We start from the raw sequence: 8458 nt of genomic DNA on the forward strand, positions 1-8458 counted from the left end.
TCGTGTACTAGACAGACTTTAGCTGTTGCGGCGCAGACACGGTGTTACTCACCTATCGAGAAGAAACAAAGCAACCTCGGCGTCCGATCGCAGGCCTTCCGCTCCTTGAGTTCTCTCCAGCGCTGGAAAGCTGATCCGATATTTACACGGGTCCTACTTCTTTCCTTACGCCTTCTTTTGTTCCGCAGACGTTTTCCTCTTTTGTTTTTTATCCACCATCTCTATCTTTCTGTCGGACAGCTTGGCTAATGTCCGTCCTGTGCTTTGCACTGAACGCTCTCTCCTCCACATCATGAGTAGACACGCCCCTTACTGCTGATTGGCTCCAAGTTTGTTTTGCTAGTCGGCCCAAATCAGTTTTCTAAAGCGTTTTTGAAGAATCGCTTACCCCACCTTTAAGGAAATTCTGTCATCATTTACTTTCCCTTATGTATTTCAAAACTTTGTGTTTTATTTCAATGGAACTCAAAAAGAGATGTCTAGCAGAATGTTCATGCTACTCTTTTCCATAGAATAAAAGTGAATGGGGACTGGGACTGTCAAGCTCCAAAAAGACACTAAGAACATAAAACATGTCCTCTAAAGCCATATGATTGCTTTATGTGAAGAAAAATTTAATTTTAAATAGTTATATTATTTGCTGACAATATTCCCAAATGTTAACAGTGAAGGGGAAGATTTTCAGTAAATAACATCTTAAATTCTAGTCTTTTCTTCACATAACCCTAGTGAATGGTTGCAGAGCACTTGAAATTTAGTGCACAAGTCATTTGGACTGCTTTTATCATGCTTTTTTTATTTTTTTGAGCATAACAGTCACAGTCCCCAATTTCCACTTTCATTGTATGGAAGAGCAGCCTGAACTTTCTGACTAATATCTCCTTTTGTCTTCCGTGGTTGTAACTCATTTGGAACTTGTGTTATTTTATTATCATTTATATGTTATTATAGTTTTATTCATGTTTATTACATTTTATTTTATTTTATGTTTAGTATAATAATTGTAGTTTAATTTTTTGTCATTTTAAACTTCCATCAGTTTTGTCAGATTTTTAATATAACTATTTCGGTTTAATTTATTTTAGTTTTAGTTTTAGTTCACGTTTAGTTTTTATTTATTACCAGTTAGTAAATTTAGTTAAACTTAGTAGCTGTCCATTTGTTTAATCTAATATTTAAATATACATCTTAACTATACCTTAAATAAATGATTTTGCACGTTTGGATCAGTTATACATAAGAAAAAAGCTCCACATCACAATTATTACAGTGATCTAGCTCATCTTCTCTGTTTCATATTGTTTTTTTTCTAATTCTGAATGCTATTTCAAGAAAAATTTACTTTTTAATAGTTGTCTAATAAACCTGGCATTGTTGGCTCTTTGGATAAAGTGTGCTTTGGATAAAAGTGTTTGCTGATATGTAAATGTAAAAACAGAATACTAGAAAAGATGAGTTTTTTGGAGTTAATGCTCAGGAATAGACAACTTTCTCCAGAAATGAACAATATGACTGTCTGTACTGTAAGACATAAGATATATGGCTTAATTTGAGTCTGATTCTCTCAGTATGTTGAGTGTTTTCAGCGAGGGCTCGTCCCGCTGGACTGGATAGGGCGGTTGAGCGGGTCACAGGAAGAGGTGAGGGGGAAAGAGAGCTAGACTGTGATTAAGACAGCTGTGGAACTGGTTGTGAGTGAACAGATCATGCTGCACTGAGGCACACACAGGGCTCAAGAATGCTATTTAAGCTCCACTAAGAACATTTTATTCTCTCGTTCTAGAAATCCATCTATGTATTAGAGCTTTTAAGAGTCAAGAAACTGAATTTGATCTATAATGAAAAATCAAGAACTTCTGATGATCTCCAAACAGCCATATAGCAACTCGAGTACCCTACACCAGTATATACTATTATAGTTTTATTATAGTATTATTATAGCTTTTTTCAGTATTTTGAATTAGCATTCTCATGTGTGTGTGTGTATATATATATATATATATATATATATAAATAGCTTTCTTTTTAATTTTAGTTTAACGTTAGTCATTTTTACTAACGTTAGTAATAGTAATTTTTTGGTGCTTTTGCCATTTTTATTACTTTTTTAAAATATTCCTATTTAAATTAATCTATTTTAATAATATTATAAATTAGTGTTTTTTTTTTACATTTTCAAATTTCTTTTTTAATTGTAGCTTAAATAAAAAAAAAATCAAATATTATACTATTTAGCTTTTCTTTTTATATTTTCAGCTTTCTTTTTAATTTAAGCTTAATATTTAGTAATTTTGCTATGTATACTTTTGTAATTTTTATTATTTGTAATTATTATTAGAACTATTTAGGTTATGTTTATTTTTATTTCAGTTTTAAGTTCAGTTTTAGTTTTTACTAAATTTCGTTTAGTTTTTTATCTAACATTTTTAATTTATTTTATTTCAGCTTTATTTCAGTTAACAAAAAGTTTTTAATAGTTTAAGTTTTAGTTAACGATAATAACCCTGGTACCTATTTACGCCATATCCATTCTAATTGTCATAATGTGGGAGTGTTTATCTGTCAATCTATTAAATCAAACACAGACGGAGCTGATCTCTGTCCTTTTGTCTGAATGTCAGTCCGTCTGAGTTGTTTTGTTAGCAGCATAAACTCGGAATTGGAGTGTTAAAATAACACTTGGCCTGCCAAATATTAAATTATCAGCATTTTCAATAGCGATAATTTAATTCTTGAATGTTTTAATGACAGATTATTTACCTCTGTGTGTGTGTGTGTGTGTGTGTGTGAACAAGCCTCAGCCTGCTAGTGAAACTGATCTCGTACTTGTCAGCAGACACTGTTCAGCTCCAACAGCAGCTCAACTTGGCAGCATGTCAGTCCAACCGAAGCTATTGAGACTGACATTGTAAACACTCCACCTTCGGCTCCCGTGTTTCTGGAAGGACCCCTGAATTTGAACAATCAGAGACTGAAACCTTATTTCTTTTCCTCTCTCTTCTTCTCTTTGCAGATGTTCTCCGCTCTTCAGTATGATTGACAGTTTGTGGCCTCCTCCGGTTGATCCAAAATCTCATGACGATCTGCCGCAGTCTCCCAGCGTAGGTTTTCAGATCACATCATAAATCACAGCCTGTTTACTTCACATTTATCTCACATGGAAGATTCCTCCTGGATAGCGGCAGTCCAATGTCAAAACAACCGCCACGCTGCATTCTTAACCAAAGCACATAAATAAACCTTCAGAGATTAAAAATACAATATTACTCATTAGCGGTGGTTGCGAAGACAAACATCACTGCAGTTTCTCGTACTAAGAGTTAGTGATTTAAACAAACCCCTGACGCTGAGTATTAAACTTTGCCGTGCGACTTGTCCCATACCAGACATGAATGAAATCTAGCAGCTGTTGTGCTGGTACTTTCATACTACAGATTTTCACCTAACAGGTGAAAACATGGGCAACAAATCCCTTAGACTTACACTGAACGAGAGACCTAGACATCAGAATGTCATGAATGTCAACTGTATCTTCAGTTTTTCCCCCCAAAATCTGCTTGTTTTGTAGAAATTTTGTTACATTCATCTTTTATTAGGCCTAAAACTTTCTTTATGCCTTGGGTTTAAAAAATCAGCTTTAAAGGGGTGGTTGACTGTTTTTTTTTCTATACTTGATTGTGTTTATGGGGTGCTGTCTAACATGTGTTAATGCTTCGTTTAAAAAAAAAAAAACGCATTATTTTTCATATAATTTACCTTTATTCCACACCGCTCTGTCCCTTCTCCTATAAACGCGCTGTTCATTTCCTGCTTTTATGAAGCCCCTCCCTCAGAAATATGGGATGGGCTCTGATTGGTTAGCTAGTCCAGTGTGTTGTGATTGGCTAAACTGCCTCTAGTGTGCGTCTAAGCGTCCCGCCTCTCACCTCAGCGGCATGTGCTCCGGTTGTATTGTAAACAATGGCGTCGTCTATATTGCTTATCAATTTGAGCCCGATTGAGACTAAGAGGATCGCGCAGAGTCTGTGCAAGCACGGCTCTTAATGGTATGTTTTTGTTTGTTGTTATCTCATACTTTTAGATACTCTGTTATTTGTAAATGCTACTGCTTCTGTTAGCTTTTAATATACGGTTTTATCCTGATTAAAGCTGTAATACAGTACGGCAACCGCACGCGCCTCCATGTTTAACTCTTCTCATAGCTATGTGAAAATAAGTGTATAAATGGAACCGAGCCGAGCTTGTGATCCGAATGAGAGATAAGAGAGAGAGAGAGAGATGCAGAGCAGGGTGGCGCGAGGAACAGGATTGAGAACCGCTGCTTTAGAACATTGATTTTGAAACTTGTGAATCCATTAGAATCGTTAGAAGACAGAATCACGATTCATATATGAATAGATTTTTACGTGCACCCCTAGTTTTCTTCCTCTTCTCTAAAGCAGCGCAGCATGGCCTCACCCCCTTTGTTGCATGTTCCTGGGGGGCGGAGTTTGTCTGGGTTTGTGATGTCACAAACCTGGGAAGTAACTCGTCGTAGTCCCTACCAGCCGTTTTTGTAGGCATTAAACTGCCAGAATTTTAAAAGACAATATCTCCGTTTGAATTGAACTTTCAGCGCCGCAACTTTGTAGATATTGTTAATGCTCAAACAGCAACATTACACACTAACTAACGTAAAAAAAGTGAAATCGCATTCAAACACCCCTTTAAAGGAACCATTTTCTACTATTCATAGCATTTTGTTATCCTTTTGTATCTTGAAGGACACTACTTTTGAACCTTCCCTAAACCTTCACCAAAATCATTTGTATTTTTTTTCATCAGAGCGGGCCAAGTAATGTAAATATATGCAAATGTATGCAGTCATAAGTTAATGAGCTTACGGTGGCTTCTGAATGAGTGTTTTTGCTGTTTTGTTTCTATAAATAATCTGGTTGACTGGGAAGGGAACTTTACTCTGAGTGACAGAGGTAAATGATATTTATTTCCATCAAATGACCCCGCTGAACTATTAAACGATCTAGTTGATTTTTAAATAGTCAGGACAGTCTGTGCTTTCCAGGATCGAGTCCCACCGCCCAGTTTCTGCTATAGACTGAGCGTCCAGCAGGGTCACATAGTTCCATTATCAGGACAGACTGAATCTTCACTGTACCCGACCACCTGTACTTCAGACGCTAAGAGAGATCCTTGAGGTACAGCACTCAAAACAACGTCAAAACAGACTGACAGCAATCTCTTTTACCAGACATGCTTCAAAAATAAATAACAAAATAAAGGAAAACCTCAAATATCGAGGAATTTTGAGATTTTAAAACTATACAGTGCCGCTTGACAGTTTGTGAACCCTTTAGAATTTTCTATATTTCTGTATAAATGTGACCCAAAACATAATCAGATTTTCACACAAGTCCTGAAAATAGACAGAGATAACCCAATCAAACAAATGAGACAAAAATATTTTCTTTTTCATTTATTTATTGAGAAAATTTAACCAGTGTTACATATCTGTGCGGTGCAAAAGTATGTGAATCTCTAGGATCGGCAGTTAATTTGAAGGTGAAATTAAGAGTCCATCCGTTCAGAGGTGTTTTCATTCAGTGAAATGACTATCAGGTGTCATTGCCTGCCCTGTTTTATTTAAAGAACAGGGATCTATCAAAGTCTGATCATGTTTGAGGAAGTGTATCATGGCATGAACAAAGGAGATCTCTGAGGACCTCAGAAAAAGAGTTGCTGTTGCTCATCAGGCTAGAAAAGGTTACAAAAACATCTCTAAAGAGTTTTGACTCCACAAATCCACAGTCAGACAGGTTGTGTACAAATGGTTACCACTGTTACCCTCCCCAGGAGTGACTGACCAACAAAGATCACTCCAAAAGCAAGACGTGTAATAGTCTGCAAGGTTGCAAAGGAACCCAGGGTAACTTCTAAGCAACTAAAGACCTTTCTCACATTGGCTAATGTTAATGTGTATGAGTCCACCATCAGGAGAACACTGAACAACCACGGTGTGCATGGTGCATCCAAAAAGAACATTGCTGCCAGTCTGCAGTTTGCTAAAGATCATGCGGATAAGCCAGAGGGCTACTGGAGAAATGAGGGGCTAGAATTCCTACAAGCCGAACAGCAATTACAAGAAACAAGCACCACACAGATATGTAATATTGGATCATTTTTCTCAATAAATAAATGGCAAAGAAAATATTTTTGTCTCATTTGTTAAAAACAAAAAATATATTTATTTTGTTATATAATCTATAATCTGTATAGTTTTATTCGATCTATCTATATCTATCTATCTATCTATCTATAAATACACACAAGTATTTAAAACATAGCAAAATATTTTAGCAATAAGCAATTTATTTACAGTATTATATTTATATAATTACATATATATCTATATACATCTATCTATGTGTGTGTGTGTGTATATATATATATATATATATTTCTAACTATGTTCAGGACTAAAATATTTTAAAATAAATTTAATAAAATAAAATAATTACAAATGACTTTTTGTGAGTGCAGCTATTATATCATTTAATTTTTTTATATATTTGCAATCAATTTTAAAGATCATTATCCAGTAATATTAATTATTGAAAATGAATTGGTTGAAAGGTGTGGAACAGTGTTTTATTATTATTTATATACCTTTATAGTTTTTATTTTGAATGAGCTTCAGTCTTTATATTTTCAGTTTTCATTTTAATTTTAGTTTAGGTTTTAGTAATTTTGTAATGTGCATTTTTAGTAGTTATTTTATTTGTTATATTTATTTTTATTATTATTATTATTTATATGTGTAATATTTATTTTTATTTCGGTTTTAGTACCTCAGCCGATTTATTTCAGTTATTTTCCAAGGTAATATTTCCAAATTTTAAGTGTTTTTTAAAATTATTTTTAAGTGTATGTTTTTCATCTAATATTTATATTTTGTTTTATTTCAGCTGTTTTCAATTGATGAAAATGCTGTTTAATAGTTTTAGTTAACAATACCAACACTGGTGTGCAAACCAGTAAAATGATTTATGAATGATTCTTTCTTTCTTTGTTTTTTAGGATGAATCTTCAAGGTGTCGTTGCAGCTTTTGGGCCACTGTGGTTCATAAACAATTACTGGTAATGTTTTTGTAACCTATTTTTAACAACAAATGCATAAATCAGATCATCATTTTTCATCATAGCTATCTTTGTGGACCACCTTGGCACGCCTGGTTTAAAGAGTGTGAGAAATAGTCCTTAGCTTTGCCTTTAGATTGTCTTCGTAAGAAGCCACCGTAGCTGTTTTCCCAGCACATTTGCCAAGTCTTCATCCCTCAGGGTTGCTTCCAAACTGTACACCTTTGGAAAAGTGTTTGGAAAGCTTTACGCGCTGTTTGACGCAAGCTTCCCTTAAGTGACATCATCCATTGACAATCTGTTGGACTGATCTAGCAAACCCTCAGATTTTGGACTTTGATAACCTGGGATTTATTTGTAGGAGGTGAAGGGTCATGCACACACGCTGGTGTGGATAGTAGATTAACCTTTTTTGTTTTGTTTTGATTTGCTCTGTTTGTTTTGCTATTGACATTGCACATCTGTGTAGGTGTATGAAGGAACAGTCTGTCTGGGAAACTGGCCCTAAAGCATTTTTCCTGGGATAATGACAGATTTATGTCTTTGTAAATGAGGTAAAACAAATGAAGTTTTATTTAGCCTTGTGTATTCAAACCGTTGTTTGATAAACACCCATATTTTCCCCAAATTTACATACATATTATTATTGCAAAATAATAATTCCTTTGCCATTTACCCTTTATCTGAACTGCTTTTTATTCTTTTACATTTTATATCCCAAAATTGGGTCGTAACATAGTGTTACCTAATATATAGATCGTTTTTTCATATTGAACTATTATAATAATTTCTTTCATTCTTGAATTCCTGCACATGAGATATACTCAAACCTTTACACAATTTTACACAATATTTATGTCCACATATTTGAAAAGAGAAAATGTGCATTGTACATTGAAAAATGAAGCGTTAGCTTTAGTTCTGGCAGGTCACGTGAGTCAAGCATGCATCAGCTGATTCTCAGCTGATCACATCTACCTATAGGAATACGACACCTATTGCGGAATTCCTATATAAGCTCTATTCAGTATTATTCAGCAGCTTTTCAGCTTGCTCCGGAGCAAATTACCCTCCTCCATCCCCAGCTCCTCCTTTCGCCACAGTCAGGACTTGGCTTTCTGATATTCCTTGCTAATCAGACTCCTTTATCTTGAATAAAGTGTTACACTTAAATATCATTAAGTACATTAATGATATCTGCCTTGTTCTGTTCTGTTAACCCTAGGGGGGTTATTATTGCTGCTCTCCCTGCTCATTCATGACAGGCTGCATGGATGGGCAGGGAGGTTTTTGCCCAGAACAGAACCATACCGCCAAACCAAAC

This window comes from Sinocyclocheilus anshuiensis, unplaced genomic scaffold (genome assembly GCF_001515605.1).
Source record: "Sinocyclocheilus anshuiensis isolate Anshui unplaced genomic scaffold, SAMN03320099.WGS_v1.1 scaffold392, whole genome shotgun sequence".
NCBI classification, from domain to species: domain Eukaryota; kingdom Metazoa; phylum Chordata; class Actinopteri; order Cypriniformes; family Cyprinidae; genus Sinocyclocheilus; species Sinocyclocheilus anshuiensis.